The 27,774-nt window shown below is 39.5% G+C and overlaps 1 pseudogene; it reads left to right on the forward strand.

Moving 5' to 3' along the window:
• The first annotated feature begins 21,826 nt into the window (after positions 1–21,826).
• On the forward strand, positions 21,827–22,466 carry LOC149165452 (ethylene-responsive transcription factor 3-like; annotated as a pseudogene).
• Positions 22,467–27,774: the final 5,308 nt, after the last annotated feature.

Here is a 27,774-nt window from a genome sequence, read left to right on the forward strand (position 1 = left end):
GAGACTACAAGCATATACTGGCATCTTTGAATTTAGGCCATCCAATCAAAAAGATTAATTAAGAAATTGATTAACTTGCTGGTACGCCTATCAGCATAATCAACATTTTCATGCCATATTGACTAGAAATGCAATAACAAAACATACACAAAGATTTCATGTAAAATTGGGATGGAGCAAATTGCTTTTCTCATTATTTAAAATAAGTTAAAAAACATTTTCATGTCATATTAACAGGAAGTGCAAGAACAAAACATACACACAGATTTCATGTAAAATTGGAATGGAGCAAATTGCTTTTCTCATTATTTAAAATCAGTTAAATAAAATTATCTAACAGACAAAAATTCAAGCAACAATAAATAAATGACTGGACAAGTTCTAATTAAATTCAACTAAACTAAAGAGAATCAAAATCGACTATTATACCTAACAGACAATGAAATAAGTATCATAACACTTAACAGACAGTGATATTAATATCTCAATAGATATGTTAGTTGTCTTCAATTTTACTCACACTAATCCATGCTCTGTGTAATGTGCTGGTTTATTGATTCTGCAATTTGTAGTTTTCTAAATTTTACACAGTTGGTTCAGAAGAAAAAATATTCACATCAGAACTACTAACTTTATTTTTGGTTTTGTGATTATTTATCATATAATCTAATGAATCAAGGATATGTGACCTCATAACTTTTCGATCTATGAATGGTTTAGTATGTCTTGAATTTTCTGAAAGGTTTTGATTATGGCTTTGCTATACTAGTTATTGTTTCTTGGGCGGATGGTTTTAACATAAGGTGTTTATAAATTCGAAGAGCTTCTAAACATGCAATCAGAGACTGGAAATAAATGTGTGGTTCTCTCTATATCGTTGGTTCTAATGACGGACCCGGTGAGCCTATGCACTAGAATTTCCTACGAGAGAGCTTATATTGAAAAGTTGTTGGCTGAAGGAAGCAATGTATGTCAAACGAATAAGCATGTTCTTCAGAGCAACGAGCTCATCCCCAATCACACTCTTCGTAGGACTGATACAAGAATGGTGCGTTGCCTACAGTTCTAATGGGCTCATCAGAATATGTTAGAAATAAGCACGACCATGCTAGTACATTCTAGATTGTCGGTACGAAAGTTAGTATTCTGTGTAGAATATGAAATGAATTATTTCAAGCCAATTGAGAAGCCAACAGTACTATGAAGAAAAATACATATAAAAAAAGGGATAAAACAATTAAAAAACACAGTTACTATGTGAGCTAAGAAATGCTGCAAATCTCATATATTAATTCAACTATTAACTACATTCTTATATAGTAAAACTATTACTAAAATCTACTCTAAAACAAATCTACTGACATCACAGCTAATTTTCAACACTTTCCAGCAGTGACCACCCTAACAATCTGCTGCTTTAATTTTGCAGAGAACACAAAATCTGTTGGTTACATTGTCAGCAATTTACATAACTAATTAAGCATTATTCCCAACACTCCCCCTTAACGATTAATGAGGATTTACTATCTTATCTCGTAGTGCTAATAACTAATTTTTTGCAACTGCTTTGGTGAAGATATATGCTAGTTGATGCTGATTATTGATATGCTTCAATTCAATATCCTTCTTCTGCACCAAATCTCTAATGAAGTGATATTTCAGGTCAAAATTCTTTGTCCTGCTATGATGAACTGGATCCTTTGCTAACTTGATGGCACTTACATTATCACAATAAATCACTGTAGGTTGAACTTGTTTTTCTCCAATTTCTTCCAAAATTTTTCTGAGCCAAAGAGCTTGTGTACCTGTTGAGGTAACTGCAACATAGTCCGCTTCTGTGGATGAGAGGGCAACAATGATTTGTTTTTTTGAGCTCCATGTAATCAAACCAGAACCAAAAGAGAAACAATTTCCAGATGTGGACTTACGGTCATCAAGACTACCTCCCCAATCTGAATCACTAAATCCAACAAGATTGAACGTTTCAGAAGAGTAGTAATGAATGCCAAAATTTAGAGTGCCTTTCACATACCTTAAAATCCTCTTGGCTGCCTTCATATGTATTTCAGATGGATTTGTCATATATCTTGAAACAAGTGAAACTGAATATGTAATATTAGGCCTTGTGTGGGTTAGAAATATCAAGCTCCCCACAATACTTTTGTAAGTTTTTTCATCAATTAAATCAGCACCATCATCTCTACATAACACCTCTCCATGAGCACTTGTAGTAGGGGATGGATGACAATCAAGCATATCAAATTTATTTAGCATATCCTGTGCATACTTTGTCTGACAAATGAAAATCTCATCCTTACTTTGATAAACCTCCATTCCTAGAAAATATTTCATGATGCCTAGATCTTTCATTCCAAATTCATTCATCATAGCAACTTTGAATTTATCATTCATCTTAGAACTACTACCCATATACAATAGATCATTAACATACAAACTTATGATTAAAATATCAATACCTTCTTGTTTGTAGTAAAGGGTAGGATCATTCTTACTTCTCTGGAAGCCATTTTCCTGAAAGTATCCATCAATCCTTGCATACCACTCTCTTGGTGCTTGCTTAAGGCCATACAAAGCCTTCTTCAACTTGTAGACATTATTCTCCTTTCCTTCCACTTCAAAACCTTGTGGCTGCTCCACATATACTTCCTCTTCTAAGTACCCATTCAAGAAGGAACTTTTCACATCCATATGATGTATGCTCCACTTTTTATGAGATGCTAATGAAATCAACATTCTAATGGTCTCTTATCTTGCTACTGGTGAAAATTTCTCTTCATAATCAATTCCATACTTCTGTGTGAATCCTTTAGCAACTAATCTTTCTTTGTGCCTTTCAACACTCCCATCACTGTTAAGTTTAGTCTTATAGACCCATTTGGTGCCAATCTTTTTCTTGTCATGTGGAAGCTCTGTCAACTTCCAAGTGTCATTCCTTTGAATGGAATCCATCTCTTCTTGCATGGCTTGCATCCAAACCTCATTAATACATGCATCTTCAAAACATGATGGTTCAAATTCAGCCTTGGCTAATAAAGCAGAATTGACTATCTCACCTATTGGGCTTTCTTCATGTGCTTGATTTGCACTCCTCTCATAAATATCACTAAATCTTCTTACCTTCCTTGTATAACTTGGAGAAGAAGTTGGACTTGAACTTGATGTTGAAGAAATTGATGAAGGGCTGCTTGGTGGAGTTAAGCCACTAGTTACAAAAACATTAGTTGGCTGCTCATGATCATTATCAACAATTATATCATCATTCAAAACAGATTTTGTCTTCTCAACATGGCCTTTTTGATGACCATAAACTCCCCCTTCATCAAAAATTACATCTCTTGAAACAATAATCTTGTTAGTTAGAGGATTATACAATTTATAAGCCTTGCTTGTCTCACTATACCCAATAAAAATACATAACTCACTCTTTGCATCTAACTTTTTTCTATTCTGATCAGGTACATGCACATAAGCCAAACAACCAAAAACTTTGAAATGATTAACATTAGGCCTTTTCCCATACCAAGATTCATAAGGAGTCATATTTTCCAGTGCACTAGTGGGGCTACGGTTGAGGATGTATACTGCTGTAGCAACTGCATGTCCCCAATAAGTGTTGCTCAATCCCTTAGTTTGTAGCATGCATCTTGCCATTTCAACCACAGTACGATTTTTTCTTTCAGCTATGCCATTCTGCTGGGGTGTGTATGCTGTAGTATGCTGCCTCCTGCTGCCATTCATATCACAATAACTCTGGAAAGCTTTTGAGCAGAATTCTTCCCCACGGTCAGTCCGCAAACATTTGATCTTGCACCCTCTCTCATTTTCTACAAGGGCTTTGACCTTCTTGAATGTATCGAGGGCTTCACTTTTGGCCTTCAAAAAATATACCCAACAATTTCGTGAGTAATCATCATTAAAAGTGATGAAATATGATGACTTACCCAAACTCTTAGTTTGCATAGGACCACATATGTTTGAATGAACAAGCTGAAGTGGGTAATGAGCCCTCCATGCACTTCCCTTTGGAAACCTTTCCCTTGCATGCTTTCCTTTAGCACATCCTTCAGAAACCTCCTTATGCTCTTCTACCTTGGGCAAACCAGAAACTAATGCATGTGAGGTTAGAAACTTCAAAAATTTGAAAATTTAAATGCCAATACCTGAGATGCCATAACCAACTTGAATCCTCATAAGCCATATTAGCAAGATTTCTGTTATGTTCATCAAACCTCAAGGGAAACATCCTATTTCTTGTCATAGGCACAACAGTGATCACCCTATTTCCCTTATTCTTATCATAGATAGTACATGTCTTATTTTCAAAGACTACTTTATAATTTTTCTCACAGAGCTGCCCAACGCTCAACAAATTATGCTTCAATTGTGGAGTATAATAAATGCCATGAATACTCTTTATACCTTCTTTTGTTTGGACCTCCATAGCTCCTTTGGCAGCAACCTCCAGTTACTTATCATCACCAAGCTGGATCTTGGATTTGAAACTTCCATCCTTTGCTGAAAACAACTTCTCATTCCCTGTCATATGGTTAGAGCATCCAGAATCTAGGTACCAAACATCTTTACTAGTATTTTCACCTTTGGCATAAGATAAAAGTAAGTGATCTGGAGGATACTCACCACTTTCTTGAGAATAATTAGCATTTTTACCTTCTTTCAATCTGCATTCTCTTTCAAAGTGACCATACCTATTACAATGGTAACATTGAACATTTCCTTTATCAAATCTACCTCTACCTCTTCCTCTGAAACTACCTTGTCATTCGGAAAGAGTCAATTTTGCGGACAAAACTGACCTCCCTAGGAACTAAGGCTTTTCTAGTGACAAACAAAACAATCAAGCACTATCCATCCCTAAATATGCATTTAAAATAAAAGAAACTAGGTGTTTAAGTCTTACCTTTAGTCCAACGCTGTTTGTAGCGGCCAAGCCTCTTTGATCCAGATGAGCTCCTCTCCTTGAAGCCTGCATACACAAACAAGCAAACGATTACATAGCACCTGAATAACTCATATAATAAAACATATTCATCATAAAGAGCAAGGAGTTTATGAAACAAATTATATATAACAACTTGTTGAGAAAAATGGACTTAATTGTATTAATTGGAAACAAAAGAAACCTTACAACCAACGCCTTGGTGTTGTGCAGGTCCCTCCCAGGGTCCAGCAAGAGTTCTCCTCTACTTTGATCAGCTCACCCACTTCCAAATGAAGCTAATAAAGGAATGTGATCTCTCCTCTCAAGCTCTATAAGGGAGTCCTAATTTCAGCAGCATCTACCCTTAGGAATGTTCAGCTTTCAACCTCCTTTGCCTCTGGCCCAATGCCTGTATTTATAATGCTTTGGAGGAAGTTAAATAGGTCCACCATCAATGGGATAAGCCCCTCTTTCAAAGGGATATCTCCCCTCTTCATGGGATAAGTTCCTCTTTCATTGGGATGCATGAACCATCTAGAGGCACTCAATCCACGTCAAACCATCTTCTAGAATGCTCTAGAATTGACCGCAAGTAAGATTTTTGAAGTAAAACTTGTGCCTTTTGACTTTTACAGGGGTACGCACCCACCCCTTTATAGACAAAGCATACAAGTACGTAGGTATTATGTACTTGAGGTGCGTGCCCGCAGGTAAGAGTAAGAGAAAGTGCGGAACCAGAGTTATATTGATTTTTTAAAGGCTTTCTCTCTTTTTTGGAGTTTGACATGAGGAGCAGAGGTATAAGACTTGCCAAGGAGGACAGTATGGTTATTGATGGAGCCATACTGACTGCAAATAGTCATGGTGACAAATTTTAGTGTAACATACCTCTTCCACTTGAGCCACCTCTTCCTCTACCTCTTGAATAATTTTGCCTTTGCCATTTACTTTGACCTTGATGGCTTTTGGTACTGCTGCTACTTGCATCTTCATTCTTTGTAATTTGTAATTTAGAGGAAAAAGATTTCTCTACAGCTTCAAAACTTTCCTTCAATCTTTCTTCATGAGACATCAAAGATCCAACCAATTTATAAAACTGTAGTTTTGTCAAATCCTTACTTTCTTCCATGATTATTGCAACATGATTCCATCTATGTGTTAAAGATCTCAATACTTTTTTAATTAAAACTTCATTACTTACAGCTTCTCGAAGTGTAGCCATTTTATTGACCACATCTTTGACTCTCACACAATAGTCACTGATACTTTCAGCTTCTTGCATCTTCAAAGTCTCGAACTCTCGCTTCAATGTCTGAAGCTTGACCACCTTAACTTAATCAGTGCCTTGGTAAGCTTCTTGTAGAGTCTCCCAGGGAGCTTTGGTAGTTTTTGCTCCTAATATTCTTGGAAATAAGCTGTTATCAAGAGCTATCTGAATGTGAAACAAAGCTTGAGCATTCTTCTTCCTTACTTCCTTTCTTGCTGTTCTTTCATTAGCTGTAAGAGCATTCCAATCAGCTGGCTCCTCATATCCTGATTCAACAATCTCCCACAAATCTTTTCCAATAAAAAAGGTTAGCATCTTAATGCACCAATAATCATAATCGTTGCACAAATTTACCATTTATTTACACAAAAAAATAATAAGAAGGGCTTTTACCAATTAATTTTTACCATTTTACTATTTGAGGAGAGAAAAAGGGCTTTTGGCAAGAAACTTCCCATGGACATTGCAGAGAATCCGACCGTCGAAATTGAACACCGCCTCTTCCAGGTAATCTACAACATCCTCCTCTTCAATTTCATCCATTTAGAATTCTTTTCTAGGCCCCAGATTTCATTTTTGGGAGGTTTTATGGTTTCAAAAACCGCCTCTCGGGGTACGCAGGCGCCACACTAGGGACCCGCGGACCCCGACATTTTCTCAGTTGGAAAAATGTCAGGGGTCCGCATCCTGCCTTCAGGGACCCTACGTACCTACGCTCTGATCCTAAAGGAGGGGTGCGTACCCCGCGCAACGAGTTTTTAAAACCTAAATTCTCCAAAATGGACAATTTTTTTTTGATTTTATGGAATCTAATGGATGTTTCATGGCATGTAGATTGTTCACCATGCTCGATTGGCGCGAGAGAGAGAGCACGAAGATGTTTATTTGGCCGCCATTAATCATCAACCGTCAATTGATGCTTTGAAGGCATGTGGCCTTTATAAATTTTGGGCCATAGCTGGCATGAGGGCCCAAGTGAGCTTTCTAGAGTGGCTGGTAGAAAGATGGAACGTTCAGGACCAGTGTTTTTATATTGGAGGGCACCAGCTTGAGATGGAGCCGGCAGATCTCTACTTTATCATTGGTTTGCCCAAGAGAGGCGAACACTTGACTTTGTTCGAGACTAGGCCAGGTGGCCAGTCTGTCGCTAGTCTCCGACTAGAGTAGTGTAACACTCAGTCTCAGGAGAAGGGGATAGAAATCAAAACTATATCCCGTCCTGAACTTATGGTGATTGCCTTTACAGTTACCAGACTTTGTGGGGCTGCCACTTTACACATTTCCACTGGATCCCAAATGTGGATTGCAGTTGATTGCTATCGAGGTACCATTTTCAACTGGTGTGATGCTGTGTTGGCCAATGTAAAAGGCCAACTGACTAGAGCCAAAAACGGACAACTAAAGACCTTTGGTTATGGGGCTTTAGTTGTGAGTTTTGGCTTAGAGAGGGTTCCGATGCTGATCCCACAGAAGCTCACTGTTGAGGTTGGGCTTCCTCGAGAGCCCAAATTGATGCGATGGGTTGCGGTTATGGCCTGTCATCCTGATGAGGGGACGGAGGTCGTCCGATTTACTCCGGAGTACTTTCGCTGGTTAGAAAACTAGGTCTTTTCTATACAGGATTTTCCTTATGCCAGAGTTGATTTTCGTGGAGATCTGGACATGGTTCTTCCACCGGGAGAACAATGGGATGATACAGGTAACTTCATTTTTCACAAGTTTTTTAAACTATCTATTATTTTTGTTTGTTTTATATCATCTCAAAACTGATAGTAATAATTTTCAAAATGCAGATGTAGGCCCACGACGTCCAGCCAATCTCCGGCCTTACGAGAGGAGACTACCAGCTGCAGCGGCACCGGCCCCACAGGATGAGGCCACAGAGACTTTGGCTGAGTTGGAAAGTGACCTGGAGCGTCTTACAGCAGATATACCGGAGACTACCATAGATGATATTCCAATCAGGCTTCAGCGCTATGTAGTCGGGGTCCCAGGACCTTTTAGGAGGTTCTTGTGTAGGGTGGCCCGTACAGTGGTGTCATATAGAGATCATCACCAGTGATTGGATGGTCGTTTTGTAGACACATGTGACATTTTGGTTTTTTGTACTTATCATTTTTGCCGATCATAAGGTGTTTTTCAACCTATGATCGAAGACGATGTATTTTTTTATGGCACACTCCTTTATATATATATATCACTCTTACCAGCTTATCTTGTAAATCATGTTATGGAATGGTTTTAAATTTACATGTATGATTATTGCAAATGTCTATTTAACATTCGAGAAGCAATTGCATCTGCTAATGTATTTAAAGACCTTGGAATATGCTGATATTCAATGTAATCAAACTCACGTTCCAAGAGACGCACTCTCAAAAATAATCTTAATAACACTGGATTTCTAATGGCATACACTCTATTAAGCTGTAATACAACGAGTTCAGAATCTAACCTCACTATCAAACTCTGAATCCCAAATGAAATAGATTCAGACAATAACTCAATCACTGCATTGTATTCGGCAATGTTGTTCGTTGTTTGACCGAGGCTCACCCCATGCATAGATACTAACTCGTCAGAGGGCGAATAGATAACCCAAGCTGCGGAAGAGATATTCCGTGTACTACGACAAGCACCATCAGTGAAACCAATGTATGTTTGGAGAGGCATCAACATTTGCAACATCAAGAGTAAAACCAAGATAAGCAGAAATAACGACGAAAACACACTCTCTAAGCTAAGAACACTGTCTAAACTAACAAACACACCAGCTAGAAAGAAAAACTATCCTAACTAAAAATTCTCCATACCCATATTTTAGGCATAATACCTCTTCAAGTAAAGACCATTTCTAGGTTTACCTAAAGAGTCCCCGTCAAAGTCTACCAACTCATAGGCCCCTTTTGCTAGCTTTCGCTTGACAATATAGGGCCCATGCCACATAGGAATGAATTTTCCAGCACCTAATTTATCATTAGCTTGATCATACAATAACGCTAGGTCTCCTTCCGAAAAATTTCGAGGGGTCACATTTCGATCATACTGAGCTTTCATACATTTTGCGTGAGTCTCAATCGCCAATGCAGCATCACGTCGATTCTCATCTAATTGAGCTAAGTATAATAAACACTTCTCCTCTTCGGAAGTAGCTGGAAGTAACTCGATGGCCATTTGCAGTGACGAGATTTCGCATTCAATGGGTAGCACAGCTTCCAAACCATAAACTAGTTGGAAAGGAGTGAACCCTGTTGATGTTTTCACTGAGGTTCGGTAGGCCCAAAGCGTGGAAAATAACATGTTATGCCAATTCGACCGATGTATACCAATGATTCGTCAGATCATGATAACTAAAACTTTGTTGATGGACTCAACCAGACCATTCGCTTGTGGATAATAAGGAGTTGAGCTATCGTGACGCAAACCAAGCTGGCCTGTAAGTTATGTCATCATAACGTTTCGAAAATGATGCCCATGGTTAGCGATTATCGCTTGTGGGACACCAAACCTAGCAATTATATGATTGAACATGAAAATTGCAGTTGTCTTGCCGTCTGCCTCGAATGTAGGCATCGCCTCGGCCCACTTAGTAAAATAATTTACCGCAAGGATGATATACGCATGCCCCCCGGCCGAGTGAGGGTTACATGTAATAACATCGATACCCCATTTGGCAATTATAGGGTGGAGAGGAGTAGGTGGAGCGCGCATCTTTTGATCAAACACTTGACAGTTGTGGCATTTTCGGACCGCAGTAATACAATCTTTAAACAAGGACGGCCAGAAGTAGCCAACGCGCAATATCTTTTGGGTTGTGGCATACCCAGACATATGACCGCCACACGCTCCAGAGTGACAGTCATTTAGAACCCTTTCAGCCTCTTCGTGAGTTAAGCGACGTCGAAAAATAGAGTCCGCCCCACGGCGATAAAGAGTATCTCCAATAATTTTGTATTGTTGGGACTGGAATTGAATTTTCTGACGTTCCGACTTTGAAAGCTCTGGCTGAAAGGATTGGGTCTAGAGATAAACGATGATATCTCCATACCACGGATCTAAAGTGCTGATTAGAAACAAATATTCGTCCGCAATGGGCTCCTCTACCACAGTTTCCGTGTCAGCACGCGGGAAGTCACACATTAACTCTGCAAAAACTAAAGATTTCTTAGACTTAGATTTCTCAAACTACAAGTCGAACTCCTGCAGGATAACGATCCATTTAGAGTACTTGCCCCCTAGCAATTGTTTGGTCAAAATGTAGATCATAGGGTTGCAATCCGAAATGACTGCAGTTTTACGTAGTAAAATGTAGTGACGAAAACGTTGGACAGCTTGAACGGCTGCCAATGCCAATTTCTCCACATGTGAGTATTTTAGCTCAGTTGGATTTAACGTTTGACTAAGGGAATATATCACATGTTCCCTTCCGAATTCATCTTCCTGAACTAAGACCATTCCAATGGTGGAATGGGAGGTGGCGAGATACAAAAAGTAATCCTGGTTGTAGTTGGGAGGATGCAACAACGGTGCATGGGTCAACGCGTGCTTGAGTGCATCAAAAGATTTCTGAGCTATCTCATCCCAAGAGAATTGAGCATTCTGTTTCAACAACCGTGTAAAACCATTTGTAACCTCGGCGTAGTTAGGAATGAATTGTCGTAAAAATTTTGCTTTCTCCTGCAAACTTTGGAGTTGGCGAAGACTCGAAGGAGGAGGCAAATTAATAATAGCTTCGACCTTCGAGGGATCAACGCGAATGCCGACTTTCGAAACTACAAATCGCAGTAATCAACCCGTTTCTATACAGAAGACACATTTGTGTGTGTTCAACTGAATACGATAATGCCTACACCTCATGAAGATTGCACGTAAGTCGACGAAGTGATCAGCTCGATGTAATGAATGAGTGGGAAAATCATCGAGATACGGTTGCACAATGTGTTTGATGTCATGAAACGCATAAGACATCGCCCTTTGAAAAGTTGCTCCGGCATTCTTGAGCCCAAAAGGTAATTTTCAATAAGCAAATGTCCCCCATGGACAAATGAAAGCCATTTTTGGTTGATCGGCAGGTAGAATATTGATTTGATTGTAACCGGAAAAACCGTCCATAAAGGAAAATATTTCGCTACCGGCACAATCATTAATGATTTGATCGATATAGGGTGTTGGATAATTGTCCTTTGGACAGGCTCGATTAATGTCCCTATAATCGATGCATATTCTTATTGTTCCCTGCTTTTTGTTAACTGGAACAATATTTGATACCCAATCCGTTAACGGGATCGGATAAATGAAACTTGCTTTCAACAGTTTCTCAACTTCTGCTTTAATTGCAGCAGCTTTTTGTGGGTGAATCTGATGCAAACGTTGCCGGACGGGTTTAGCATCCGGGTAAGTTTTGATCTCATGAACAACAATCGCGGGATCAATTCCTGGCATTTCCTCAAAGGACCAGGCAAACACGTCGCGGAATTCTTGAAATAGGGCCTTATATATTTGAATTTCGTCATTTGTACACGAGGCACCTATATGAATGTTCTCAACAATTCCAGGCTTAACCGAAATGTCAATGGGAATAGTTTGAGAGATGTTTCCCAAATTTAACTCTGAATCGGGATGTTTCATTGGATTCTGAGGTTCCTTGACATATTCAGTCGTAAAGATTGATGAGAAATCATTTTCAAAACGACCATCCTCAGGCAAAAACGAAGATTTGTGATGGATATCTTCCCATGGTAAATCATCTACACATAGGATTTCACGAATTTGCTCATAAGAGTGAACAAGTTTAGAAAACGTAGTTAAATCCGAGGTTGATGTGAAAAGTGATTCCTCACAGACCACATTCATTAAGTCTTTTTCGGTTGAACACGGGTCGGTAAAAGACTGCACGGCTTCATAGGCAATTTCATATGGACTCAATGGCATAAAATTACCAAATGAGTCTATTTCAGATTCAGAAGGAACGATCCAAGGATCGTCATAAAAAATAGTGTCTGATGTAATCATATGAATGGTTGCAAATGGAGATGATGCGTTGATTGGAGGAAAAGGAAAAGTTCCCAGTAAACTGGCATCTTTAACTAATCCTACTCCAACATCCTTATATGGGATAGTTGTTTTACCGACATGCTGAATACTCTCTGAAGAGGCTGGGTCGGATGAAAAGTAAGCCAGCTGGTCTATTGTTACGATCTTTCAATTATGTGGGAACTTTATTACTCGGAAGACTGATGAAACGACCGTTGTCATAGCGTAAGACCAACTTTGACCCAAGAGAAGGTTGTAGTCTGGAGGGGCATCAACCACCTCCACATCTAGACTAACAGTTTTTCGTTCAACCCCTATAGGCAAATCCTGTAGAATGCCAAAAGGATGAAACCCACGGCCATCAAAGGCCTTAAGAATTGTCGGGGATTGATTTAGTGAAGGAGAACCAAGCGATCTCCAACACTGTATCAACATAATACACGTTGAAGCTCCCTCATCAATTTCAGTCCGATGAATAGGCCTGTTTTTGACTATCACTGGGATCTGGAAAGCCATTTGATGAGGCAAACGTGGTGTACTATTTTCTAGATCAAAGATTATTAGGTTCGGGTCCTGAACATCAACAGCTCCGATAGCCGACAAAAGTAATTTACACTGTGCTGGGCATGATTACAGCACTTCGAAAGCCGACATTGCTGAGGGTGAAACAGCTAAGTCCTCAACAATGTTATAATTCTGGGCCGCTCTCGCATGTGGATTGAAAGAAGACTTTCGAAGTATACCCTTGGCGGGCGTTTTGATTACTAAGTTTGGATTAGGCTTCTCGATCTGTAGTGGATCGGAATCGGGAGCTGAGGTTGATGGATTAGAATGAGAAGATTCTGCTTCTTTGCCATCAACAGGACTTTTACTACCATAATCTTGCGATCGAGTCGCAATCCTTACATGGGACATCATCAATATGGGTTCTTCATTGGCACTCGAGGAAGAACCTATCATCTTGCTATCTTGATTTGGAAATGGATCCTTCAAAACAACAGGAATTTGGGAACCTTTGACAATCTTCGCAACCTCTGCTCGATGTGGACAGTCTCTTGTAAAGTGTTCCTCTTCACAAATAAGACAAGGATATCGAGGTTTGCATTTTTCGTCATTGGTTTCCGATTTTTCAGTTTTCTCCTTTGGAGTTTTGTCTGCTTTATTCTTCTTCTTTCCTTTCTTCTTTCCACCGGATTTTGATTTAGTCGTAGATGATTCTACAACGTGAACATCGGCGGAAACCTCTGCAGAAGAATCTCCTGTCGGGGAATCAGGCAAGGTTATGATAGGAGAAGAATTCTTGGAAGACTTCTTCTTACTTTTAGTGTTAACCGTACCAATCATACCATCAGCGGCATGAGATCCCGAAGGAGCTGCAGTGATTTGATTTGACTTGGGAAGATTGGGGATCTTTTCGTGTAACGTACCTGACTGAGTATAGACCAAGTCAAGGTACTGTACTTGAGCAATCACTTGCTCCTCAGTAACAACTCCGGCTTTAGCAACATCTTTAGTGATCCTTGGCAACAAAGATTTTACAAACCACTCAGCCAAGATTTGATCCGGAATAAATACCTTCACTAAACATCGTCGACGTCTCCACTCATGAATATGATCTGAAATGTACGTGGATGTCGATTGTTTTAGCGAAGTTAATAATTCTGTGCCATTGTCATATCAGACTGGCAACTGGAAATGAGTTAAAACGAGGTAGCTAACTGACTAAAATTATAAAAAGTGCCTCGCAGTAACTCAATGTACCACTTGGCTGCGAGACCAATTAGAGTGCGCTGGAAAAGTCTAAGACGGATCGAATCATCTGTGATGGAGTTAGATGCACACCAGAGGTGGTAAGTCATCACATGGTTCGACGGGTCCTCTCCAGATTTACCTTCGAACTTGGGAATGTCACTGGGCAACTTATTCGGCATTGTCGGCCAAAACGGAAGATAATTAATTAGATCGTTCGTTAGGCGCGACAAGTCTGGTAAGTCCAAAGTTGCGATAAACGGTAGCTGCCGATTAGGATCCCTAAAACTCTGGGTCATGAGACCAGCTCCAGGAGGAGGATATCCAGGATAACTAGGAATAGGAATCGCGTTCGGGATATTGTATCCTGCCGGAAAACCAGGATTAACCGGACCGTACTGGGGTTGTTGTGGTTGTTGATAAGTGTACCCAGGATACGGTTGATACTGATAAAATGGCTGCTGGACAGCAGGACCAAATTGGTACTTTCCTTGGTACGGTTGATAAGTGAATTATGGTTGACTTGTGACAACTGTACTTAAACCAGGTTGTCCTACAGGCATCTGAACCGTAGTTTGAATCGTGGATCCAGACGGTGGTAAAGATGTTTGAGGAGTAGATACAGGAACAGTAGAAACCGGAGCTGTCGATACTCCAGAAGTAGGTGGGGTAGATTGAACAGATGTTGCGACAGTTGCAGCAGTCGTTTGAGATGGAGTACTAGGCGCAATAGGCCTAGACTGAGAAACTACCGAAGGTACAGAAGTTTGAATATTAGACTGGACTGGTTGCTGGGGTGAACCAGAAACTAAGGGTTGTCCAGTTTGAGATGACAACTGTACATTTGGCTGCAACGCCTGTTGAATTTGCGATGGATCCCACACTATGTTCATTCCGGGGTACTGACCCATAACAGGTTGAGAATATTGAGATCCAAAACCGGGTTGAGGGTAGGATTGATAATTGAAAGGTACATTTCCCGTTCCTTGAACATAAGATTGACCTTGGGGTGGTTGGAAACCTTGGTTCGAGTACTGACCTTGGGGTAGATACCCTTGAGGCATGTACTGATACTGGGGTTGACCTTGAGGTATAAATTGCTATTGGGGTTGACCTTGGGGTACATATTGAGTCTGGGGTTGACCTTGAGGAACGTAATGCACCGTAGGCATGTACTGTCCTTGAGGTTGCCCCCCAGATGCAAATTGTGTACCTTGAGGTTGCCCCCCAGGCGTTAATTGAGGCTGCCCCCCAGGCGGTAACTGGCCACCTTGAGGTTGAGAATTGGGAATAGAACCTGAAATCATAAGAATGTCTTCTACGCTCAACAGCTTTGCACCATTGCTTCCAGTGAATAACCCTTGTTCAATGGGTTGAGGAGATGCTCCCGAAAAAGTACCAGAAAGTGACTGATACCCAGAGGGAATAGAAGGACCGTTGTACAAAAAAGATTCAGCCGATTGAGTAAACATGGACGACTGACCTGACATATTTACAGGAGTATAAAAACCCCTAGGTTGATAAGGAGCGCGAGGTGGTGAAAAACTTAACACTGGGTTTTCCAAATAATTAGTTAAAGAAAGATACCAAGTAGTACTTCTAGGTGGACTGTAAAAAATTGATTCACGCTCCCTTAGATCAATAACAGGTTGATTTTCAGGGATAGGGATGCCTATTTCTTCTTCCGGAGCAAGTTCTTCAATAGATATCAAACCAGAAGGAAGATTTTCGGTGATTACTCTTCCTACCCTAGGTGAATTAGGAGCACTAGAAGTTGGAGAGACAAACCCCGATGTTGGAGTAACAGTTTCAGATATCTCAGGTTCTTCACCTATATCACTAGTAGATGAAAAGCTACCAGCAAGTTCAGAAACCGAAATAGCTTCAGGATTATAACCTGTCTCTAGAGTTTGGTAATCAGGATGAACAACCAACGAAGACTCTCCTTCTTCAGGTGACCCAACTTTACTACCACTAGGAGTTACGAGGACTTTCAAACGTTCATAATGGCTCAGGACGTCTTCAGGAGGTTGGCCCCGAAGTCTACGGGACTTCCTCAGTAAATCAGCCACGGTTACAACCTTAGGAGACTGGCCCCGAAGTCTACAGGACTGTCTTGGTAATTCAGCCACAGTTAAAAACTTTTAACTACTTCACACGCAAACAAAGTAAAATCTCAATGAAAAACACGTAAAGCCTCTAAAAATCCAAACAAATTTGAATCACACGCCTAAAGAATCTAGAGATCAAACACACACAAATAGTAACTTTCCGGACCGAAAACACTAGTTGGTGATGAAATCCAACGTCGCAGAATTCAGCACAGAAATGGCGGTTGGAACAGTTACCCTGGCAACCTGATTAATGAATAGACTGGACCAAGTTCCTCCACTTTAACCATCTCGAGTGAAGTGAACCCCCCAAAAAATCCAAGTGAATCTAGCCGACGTCTGCTCCAAGTACAGTGGGATCTTCCCACCACTGTCACCTTAGGAAGAATCCTAAAGAATATGGTCACTAAGGCTACCAACTGAGACAAATACACCTGGGGCAACAGTCTACGATCCGATACGCACGCAAGGGCAGAGTAGCAAGCTCAATCCCCTTGAAGGCTCCTTGACATAATCGAAGGTTTACCAACAAGTGACCCTAGGCTCCTCGACAATGGTTAACCCGATATTTACTATTTTTAATACGTGAATATCTGGCATCATTCCCAATGAGGAAGGATTGATTCCCACACTGGTTCAGACACGATCTCGTGCTTCTCGTTTAAGAGGAGCTTTCCCAGAGCATAAATGCAACAATTGGATTTCTTCCTACCACAAGATACAGCTACTTGTTTGTTTTTACTGTCTTGGAGAGTTAATTACTCTCCTACTCCAAGACACTAGCCAAAGCTAAGTTGGTGTATCAGAGCCCTAGAAATAAAATGTTACTAAGTGAATTTTACTTTAAGCGTTAATTTTAGTGGTTGTTGTTTAAGTCAAGAGGTGGTGGAGATGAAACTCGTGGTGTAAAGACTCGACTTGAAATCACTAAAAAGATGCACCTAAGATGATTTAAACAATCTTTCTCTTCAATGAACTTCTAAACTAAGAAAGAGTTTGAGAATGCAAATACTTTGTAAACACAAATCTTTCTCAATCAAACAAATTAAAAGAAGAACTTTTCCTTTTCCAAAGCACTCAAAAACGAGACAACTAGCTATTTCACACAAATTTCCCTTTTCTTTTCAAAGCACTCAATCACTACAAAAACAAACTTTCTTCAAAAGAGATTTTGTATTTTTCCTATTTTAACAAAGCATGTAAAACTACTTAACAAAAATCAATTTTAAGATCTATGAAAATCTAAGAGAAATTTACCTAAAAGCAAATCCAATGAGGTAAAAGCCTACAAAATATAATTCCAGGTTGTTTTACTCAGTTACAATTCAACCAAGGACTAATTCATGCAGAATCATAAATCAGTCAAAAACAAAAATAAAAAACTCTTGTTCTTTTTCTTAAGAATGAAATTCACAGCTTAACAAACAAGCCTTCTCGAAATTCCGCAAAGAGACAACACAACGGTAGGTTTCTCAAACAAAGGTGGATTTTACGAATGGTCTAACTCCTAAGAAGACTGAAAAGACCAAGGATATCCAAGGTTTCTACAACTTCTAAATCCAGAGTCACTACAAGACCAATACAAAAATCAAACCTAGGGTTAGAATTTCTATGAACTTCACTAAAACCCTTGATGCTAATGAAACAAGCCTAGATGAAAACTTCTGACAGGTAACCAGTGGATCTGGGCAGCAATAAATAAGCTATAAACAAGATCTAATAGGTAAAAAAGGAAAACAAAAATTGAAATTTTCTAAACTTTTGACAGGGTACGTAGGCAGCCCGTTTGCACAGGTGCGGCCCCGCTCTATGTGCAAAGCAGAAGTGCGTATAGGTACGCACTGTGCTTGACTCTGAGGGTGCGTACTTCTCTCAAAAACACACTGTGCTTGACTCTGAGGGTGCGTACTTCTCTCAAAAAAAAGAAAAATAAAAAACTAACTCAATCCTAAGCTATTATACCCAAATTCACAGTCAATCAGTCAAAAACTAGAAAGAAATCAACGTTTCTCAAATCAAAGTATCAATCAAAAGAGAAATCAATCAAATCCATGGATTCCCCAGTGGAGTCGCCATTTTGTCATGCAGAAAGAGTCAATTTTGCGGACAAAACCGACCTCCCTAGAAACTAAGGCTTTTCTAGTGACAAACAAAACAATCAAGCACTATCTTTCCCTAAATATGCATTTAAAATAAAAGCAACTGGGTGTTTAACGCTTACCTTTAGTCCAACGCTGTTTGTAGCGGCCAAGCCTCTTCAATCCAGATGAGCTCCTCTCCTTGAAGCCTGCATACACAAACAAGCAAACGATTACATAGCACCTGAATAACTCATATAATAAAACATATTCATCATAAAGACCAAGGAGTTTATGAAACAAATTATATATAACAACTTGTTGAGAAAAATGAACTTAATTGTATTAATTGGAAACAAAGGAAACCTTACAACCAACACCTTGATGTTGTGTAGGTCCCTCCCAGGGTCCAGTAAGAGTTCTCCTCTACTTTGATCAGCTCACCCACTTCCAAATGAAGCTAAGAAAGGAATGTGATCTCTCCTCTCAAGCTCTATAAGGGAGTCCTAATTTCAGCAGCATCTACCCTTAGGAATGTTCAACTTTCAACCTCCTTTGCCTCTGGCCCAATGCCTGTATTTATAATGCTTTGGAGGAAGTTAAACAGGTCCACCATCAATGGGATAAGCCCCTCTTTCAAAGGGATAGCTCCCCTCTTCATGGGATAAGTTCCTCTTTCATTGGGATGCATGAACCATCTCGAGGCGCTCAATCCACGTCAAACCATCTTCTAGAATGCTCTAGAATCGACCGCAAGTAATTTTTTTGAAGTAAAACTTGCGCCTTATGACTTTTACAGGGGTACACACCCACCCCTTTACAGACAGAGCGTACAAGTACGCAGGTATTATGTACTTCATGTGCGTGCCTGCAGGTAAGAGTAAGAGAAAGTGTGGAACCATAGTTATATTGATTTTTTAAAGGCTTTCTCTCTTTTTTGGAATTTGACATGAGGATCAGAGGTATAAGACTTGCCAAGGAGGATAGTATGGTTATTGATGGAGCCATACTGACTGCAAATAGTCATGGTGACAAATTTTAGTGTAACATACCTCTTCCACTTGAGCCACCTCTTCCTCTACCTCTTATATAATTTTGCCTTTGCCATTTACTTTGACCTTGATGGCTTTTGGTACTGCTGCTACTTGCATCTTTATTCTTTGTAATTTGTAATTTAGAGGAAAAAGCTTTCTCTACAGCTTCAAAACTTTCCTTCAATCTTTCTTCATGAGACATCAAAGATCCAACCAATTCATAAAACTGTAGTTTTGTCAAATCCTTACTTTCTTCCATGATTATTGCAACATGATTCCATCTATGTGTTAAAGATCTCAATACTTTTTTAATTAAAACTTCATTACTTACAGCTTCTCGAAGTGTAGCCATTTTATTGACCACATCTTTGACTCTCACACAATATTCACTGATACTTTCAGCTTCTTGCATCTTCAAAGTCTCGAACTCTCGCTTCAATGTCTGAAGCTTGACCACCTTAACTTGATCAATGCATTGGTAAGCTTCTTGTATAGTCTCCCAGGCAGCTTTGGCAGTTTTTGCTCCTGATATTCTTGGAAATAAGCTGTTATCAAGAGCTATCTGAATGTGAAACAAAGTTTGAGCATTCTTCTTCCTTACTTCCTTTCTTGCTATTCTTTCATTAGCTGTAAGAGCATTCCAATCATTTGGCTCCTCATATCCTGATTCAACAATCTCCCACAAATCTTTTCCAATCAAAAAGGTTAGCATATTAATGCACCAATAATCATAATCGTTGCCATCAAATTCTGGAACTAGCATCTGGTTAGAATTCGACATGATTAACTTTGGCAAAATTCCAACAATACAACTTTAACCCAAAAAAAATTTACCTGCTCTGATACCACTTGTAGAATATGAAATGAATTATTTCAAGCCACCACTTGTAGAATATGAAATGAATTATTTCAAGACAATTGAGAAGCCAACAGTACTAAGAAGAAAATTACATATAAAAAAAGGATAAAACAATTAAAAAACACAGTTACTGTGTTAGCTAAGAAATGCTGCAAATCTCATATATTAATTCAACTATTAACTACATTCTTATATAGTAAAACTATTACTAAAATCTACTCTGAAACAAATCCACTGACATCACAGCTAATTTTCAACACTTTCCAGCAGTGACCACCCTAACAATCTGTTGCTTTAATTTTGCAGAGAACACAAAATCTGTTGGTTACATTGTCAGCAATTTACATAACTAATTAAGCATTATTCCCAACAGTCTGCCGGAGTCGGTAATTGTTGGTGAGAAATAAATGTCAGTCGGTGGACTTGTTATTGAATTTGCGGTTCATTCAGGTATAAATTGCAACATTTGGAATCATGGATTGTTTGCCAACGACAAAGAAAAGAACTGAAAAGCTATAATTGATCCTACAAAACTTTTTCCCAATTACTAGAATAGTGTCGAGCTATAATTGATCTTACAAAAAAAATTTTGTTAGAATATTAATTTACGTCTGTTCCGACCAGGAATTAAGAGTCGGAAGGAATTGTTGAAATATAAATGATACTTGGTAGATTTAATCAACAGATTCAGTATAAATAAATAGATGTTAAATGTAATCAATAAGCTCTCTTAGAGAATCTTCAAGCTCACATTGTAAGTTTCAACATGGTATCAAAGCCATGTGAAGGTTGGGTATTGTGAATGCCTCGTGGTAAGCGATAGCCTAGGAAAAGGCATGGAGGAGTTGCCTTGAGAGGCAACAAGCAAAGACTTCGTTGAGATCCTTTCGTGGGTTTCATCGCTCTGTGTAGAGTGGAAGATTGCAGCTCAGTCCAGTTGTGGTTGCGTGTGGAGACTGCCGCTGTCGAGAGTGAACCTGTGTAGCCGTTAATCTGTGTGAAGCCCTCCTAGAGCTTGGAGCCAGCGTTGAAGGGTGTGAATATGTTGGAAAGTGGTTATGTTAGAAAGTGTATCCCAACGTTGTTAAGCAACCATGAAGGAGCCCATGAACATGTTGGAAAGTGGTTGTGTTAGAAAGTGTATCCCAGCGTTGTTAAGCAACCATGAAGGAGTCCATTAAAGTGTGATGTATCCCAAATTCTGTGTAGAGTGGAAGATTGTAGCTCCGTCTAGTTGTGGTTGCGTGTGGAGACTGCCACTGTCGAGAGTGAACCTGTGCAGCTGTTAATATGCGTGAAGCCCTCTTGAAACTTAGAGCCGGCGTTCAAGGGTGCGAATATGTTGGAAAGTGGTTGTGTTAGAAAGTGTATCCGAACGTTGCTAAGCAACCATGAAGGATTCCATTAAAGTGTGATGTATCCCAAGTTCCCTAAAGACTATCATGGTCATGGCATTTTTGCGGCTTTGAGTGACCAGAATGTTGTAATAGTCTAGTTTTCAACAGATAGAGTTTTAATGTTACACGCCGCAGGAATGGCGAGAGCCTTTGTTTCATTGATAGGAAATCCCAGCAGATATTGAGTGCCCGAGAACTGGTAAAGGTAGGTTGCTACATTGTTGACATTGATAGCCACAAAGGCATTGAATTAAGTCGGGGTGGCATTGTCGTTGCTTCCCCTGATGTAGTTGGCACATGGTATCGAACTGTTGTTTGAAGCACTCTAGAAGAGTGCCATGACTTTGGACACCATGCAGATGGCAAGAGTCGGCGTGAAGATAGAAATTGGATGCACTGGTGGGACTTGCGAGGCAACAACAATGTCAGTTGTGAAGGAAACGCATTTCAGAGGAGTTAGGAAGAGATAGTGGGGGAGATATTCACCGCGGAAATCAGAAATCCTCGGAAGAAGACGAGACTCTGGCTCGGCACTTTTGACACAGCCGTAGAGGCCCCTCGCACCTTTTATAATGCTAACAGAAATCTCCATGACCCCAAGGCTAAAAATAATTTTGCTATCCACGATGATACCGTCACCCTGTTCAGCAATGACGGCTCACGCCGTCCCTGCTCAGCCACGAGAATGGCAGTGGAGGCTGACCTTCTGTTCCAAGCAAGAATCCTGTGAGATTTTCAACTTTTCTGTTGTTGTTGTTTTTCCTTGCATTCTAGGAAATGGTCAAGCTTCGAGTCGTGCTATGGAGAAACGGGCGGCCTCCACGAAAAAGACAAAAGATTTTGTTCGACATTCATATTCTAGATTCATCTCATAATCTACAATAGGAGGATGACGCAATGATCTATAGCTCCTCGAGGTAGAAACCACCTTTCTGGCTGGATCTTAATTTTCCCTCGGCTTCTAATGATGTCGACTAACAAATTGTAAATCTCACAGGATAGGCTAGGGCATGAAAGTTGTTGTCCTTGGTAAAGTCGTTCACACATGGGAGGTGTGAGTAGATACGTGGGTTGTGATACGTGAAGCGGTGTTAAAGTCTTGGTGTGTTGTGAGTCTAGAGTTGTCAAAGCACCCATGAAGTGTTAGAACATTAATCACTACTGCAACCAACAGCGCACTGTTCCCATGTTAGCAAGCTTTAAAGTGAGTCCCAGTAGTCGGTAAGACATCAATTCAAGTCGGTGGAATTCATTATGATTCTCCTGTATATATATCTATTATTTAGTAATGAAATATTAAGCTTCTCCGAAGAGTCTTCAAGTATCTTATATGGTATCAGAGCTAGTGTTTATTTCATATGAGAGAAAAATTTGCTTGTTAATGAACCCAGTTGCTAGTAATGTCATTGGATCCACTTCTAAGACTTCCTGCGACATTGGAGGATACAACCATTGATGTTGTTCATAGGCGTTTCATGTTTGAAGATAAGTGCATTTTTGTGTCTCCTCATGGAAAGTGGGGAGAACATGAATTAATTTACCTTGTTCAGGATCTTTCATTGCATCCCAATCCAGAAAAGGTCACTGATGTTAAGTACATAGGGATTTTATAATGAAAGCAAGAAAGGTAAAGATCAAACTACACCAGCAAATGAACAAGCGTGGACCCTTGATCAAGAAGACAAAAATGAAATGTTTTGTTGTAAGCCTTGCTGAGACTTAGACCAGCAAGCAAGTTAAAGTTTAGGTCGTCGTGCTTAAGGGGAGGTGTTAGAACATGAATCACGACTACGGCCAACGACGCCACCAACTGTTCTCACGTTAGCAAGTTTAAAGTGAGTGGTAGGAGTCGGTAAGACATCAATTCAAGTTGGTGGAGTTCATTATGATTCTCTTGCCTATGTATCTATAAATAATGATTTTGGTAATGAAATATTAAGCTACTCTAAAGAGTATTCAAGTTTCTGATAGGAAGAGCGTCAAGGAGAGCCGAGGATTCTGGATGCCACTATGGGTGGATTGATCCACCTAGAGGAGAAGAAAGTAATTGCAGGATCAGATCGTTGTTAGAGTCCTTCCTATTGGAGTCTTCAACCTGTGCCCAACATGAAAAGTTTAGTGTGGTCGCTTATGGCTGTGAGTGGCTGCTGACAATAAGCAGGTCAAGGACGTGTGGACCTAGCGTGAGTGAGCCCAGTAAGTGTGGGATTGAGTTGAGAAGAATGAGAGCTCATTATTCAGAAGTGTCGATTGGTTGTTGGAAATGGATTGAAGTGTTGTTATAAACACATGAGAGGAACATGTCTTTGTCTTTGAGTAGACATTGAGCATTGCATGGAGAAGCATTGCAGATTAGTTGTGTGAAGAGTGGAATTGTGTTTAATGGTCAAGAAGGCTAACACTAAAGAGCTGTGATGAGCATTGTCACTATTGTTTCCGCTTTACATGGAGAGGGTGGCATGTAGAAATTGAGCTCGCAAGAGATTGAGTATCCATTATTCTATTTGGCGCTATTGGAGAGCACCATCACCGACAACCGATTGCTAGTTGAAGACCTTGTAGCTGACGAGTGTTTGAAGTACCCTACCCGAAGTGATGTAGGGAAAAGTGGTGATACCCATAGTATGCATATAAAATACATAATCTTATCAGACCCAGGAATTCCTATGACCTGCTTGGTCAAACCTTCATAACATAAGGTTAAGGCCCCTTAACTAAATCTCATGCATAATGACTCAACAACTAAACCAGTCTTACCCTTAGTTAATCCTTTTCATGAAACCTTACAACTCAATAGAACATGCCTTCGGAGCTCTTGACTTGTGATCTAGCATTACCCTTCCCCACCATTGATTTCATTCTTCAGATCAATGGCTTTTGCAATATCACATCACATCAACATGTGATTTCGTCACTTCTCGCATGCGATATGCGATAACGCAACTAGACTTCAAATAACATAAAACTACACCTATAACTTTCTCGGCTCTGCTATCCACAATCTTTTCACTTCAATCTCCACCCTCGATCTTACCCTCGATCTGATAGCTGCACCTTTTCCTGATCAATGAACTAACCCAACGCTTTATAACCATTAATCAAGATCTGCTTGATCCGGTGGTCCACAATGATATCGGGTGGATCGCTTACGTGACGTTTAGCCACCTTACAGAGCCAATGAGAATTATAAATCGTCGATCTATAGAAGTTCGGGTCTTCCGTTGAGGATAAATTTTGATCTTTTTATGACCCGATATCCGTTGGATGACGAAGACCATCAAATCCTACAATTTGTGGCCCTTCAACTAGCATGCAAGTTATTAATCAACTTAATCCCATAATTGACTGTGATGTGGGCATTGACCTTTGCGATTGATGGCTAAGATCAATTGCGGGACTTCAACACCACCAAGGGAATTTGTTTTCTCCTACCCCCGCTGCTCTTTACTTTGTTTTATGTCGTTTTTTCAATATCTTTCTGTCGTTTCAGCTTCCTTCAGAGTCATGGTCCTTTGTTGTTCTGCCAAAACTCTCTCCTTAACTTAACTCCACTCATGCCTTTATGTTCTTCCCACCTTCACTGTAACACTAAATGCTTCCTCTTGAACTGTTGGTGTGTACGAAGCTGTAACACCTCTCTATGGTTCTCTCCTCGAACCCCTTGCTCACTAACAATTCTACCCAACACTTCTTTTGTTGCAATTGTTATCTCTAAGACAACTCTACCCACAATCGCAACTGTGGAGCTGCCCCAACAACTTCTACCCAACCACAGTTGGAAGTTGTTCTGTTACTCTTCTCTGTATTATGCCTCTGATTCTAGATCTGCACCTGCAACCTATGTTACACAGAATAATTCCAGATCATATACAATATACATCTCAATTGCTCAATACACCCACATGAACTCCTAATCAAATTGTTTGTATTAATAACCAAGTATTTGCACAGGAACTCTTTCCTTGGCGTGATCTTTTATATCAGTGACCTTTGTTCCTCCTGCCCGTAGGCTTACAGTCTGACTAACTAACTACTTCTCTAACTACTCCTCTAACTACTGACTGACTATGCCTTTTAGGCTTACATTTATACAAAAAAGTTTTGTTGAACTAATTTTAGTTCAGATCCTTAATTTGTTGAACTAACTCCTAAAAATCTTCTAAATCCACTTTTGACTCCTACTTATCCCTAAGAATCCTCTCTAGCTCCCCGAATCATGAAACCACTTTTTAGTCCAAGATTTACAATTGATTTCTAACTCTCTCATCATCATTAATCACCCATGTTCTCCTACATTCGAGTGAATTTAAAAATATCCTCACAATATCCAATTAATTCATATTCTAATCACTCAAAACATTAATGATTACATGCATAGGAATCCAAATTCCTTGAAAACACAAGACCCCCTAAGTCAACTAAAACATAATGAAATTGATGAGCTGTATGCTCCTGCATCAGACTCCCAAGGTTAAAATAATCATGATCTCATGATCATGTGATTTGGTCCTTTGCCTCCGTGGATCTCATACTTTTTTCTGTAATTCTCCTTTGGTTGTTGATGTTGTTTGTTGTTGTTCTCCAAGTTTCCACACTTTATGTGATTTTCTCCACTAGCTATGCTTTCATAGTCTGCTGCTGTCCTTCTCTTTCTGCTTCTTCTTGGTCTTCTTGCTGTTGTTCTCTTCTAAGTTACCTTCCTCATCAATCTTATTATTCTTTCAATCTCTATGTCCAATTTATCCTTTGACTGATAATTACTTTGCCAATTGTTTTTGTACTCTGTCCACTCATCTTCAAACTGATGTTTACTGTCTTCAACTTGAAGTTGTTGGATCCTCACTACCACCCTTTCATCCTTATCCTCCTGTTGTTGTCCAAACAACCTCTGTTCAATATATATAGAGTTAATTTCAAATTGTAAATTTTCCTCCAATTTCCTTTGTACTTGATTCCCCTCAAATACATCACTATGTTGTTCATCAGATCCAACATATTTTCCTTCTTCCTTGACAACCCTCAATAAGTGTCCTTCACTTTCTTAACTAATTCTAAAAATAAATTTAACTTCTTCAAGCATAGTGTCTTCATGCTTTTCCTTTTCCTCATCAACATGTTTGTCTTGGCAACTTCTAGTCTTCTTCAGTTCTAAAACGAACTCCTCAATTTGAAACATGTCTGTCTCATTTTCAACAAATCATGTAATCATAAAACAATTATCATAATTAAAAATATAAGGCCTCATTACCTTTTCCTTCTCTGGCAACATCTCAGTACGTTGCTCTAAGTTTTCCTCGTTTATCAGCACATCAGTATGTTGATTCTTCAAAGGTCTCTCAAGACTGTTAGTGAGTCTCTCTTCCACACCATCAACTTCAATGATGTCTTTCTGCTCTCGTTCACAATAATGAACTCCTCCTTCTGTAATGTCAATTTGCTGAACTTTCATTACCATCTCCCTTTCCTTATGATTGTCATTCATGAGAATTTCTTTGTCGTCCTTTTTCAGAAATCTATCCTGAGTATAAATCCTCTTCTTTTCCAATTTCTTTCTTTGAAAGTCTAATTTCCCACATAACTCAATAATTTAAATTGGAGTATAATTTGGAAATTTCACACAATTTTCCATACCTTCCTTTGTTATTTACAAATAATCAGATGTCCTTTCTCACTTTGCTAAATCTTTTGCATAGATTTCTTCTTTCTTAACATCTTTCAGTAGATGTCCTTCTTCTTCAATACATTTTGCCTTGATGTCCCTCTGTAACCCCTCTTCCAGAGCTATCTTTGTCTCATCAGCTACATTAATATTCTCCTGCATTTATTCTTCATCAATAACACTAACCAAATTCATTATATTACTTCCCTAAGACAATATCCCTTCATTCTTCATCAGAATAAGATCCTGATCTTCCATCTCTATGACAGCTTTAAGTGACTGACTTCTCTCATTGAGTAATTCATCCATAGACACTTCCTGCTATATCTAGTGAAATTTTTCCTCTTCTGAGAAATTTTCTTTGTCACCTTTTACTTCTAGATGTTCATCTATTCTTAAGACATCTTCAAAAGGTTGCTCTTCTTCTGCAGTACCTGCAATCATACACAAACTATCAGTTTTAAAAACATAAGACCTTGTGGTCTTACTTGATGCTTCAGACATCATATCTCCTTGTTGTTTTGAATCCTTCATATGATTCATAATATCTTCCATAGATCTCCAGTGTTCATCTTCACTCAGAACTTCACCCTATTCTGTTTCACAAATGGAAACTTCCATTCTCAA

Source organism: Pinus tabuliformis, chromosome 5_1, assembly GCF_031772625.1.
Source record: "Pinus tabuliformis cultivar Carrire ecotype Pingquan chromosome 5_1, CPIR1, whole genome shotgun sequence".
Lineage (NCBI taxonomy): Eukaryota > Viridiplantae > Streptophyta > Pinopsida > Pinales > Pinaceae > Pinus > Pinus tabuliformis.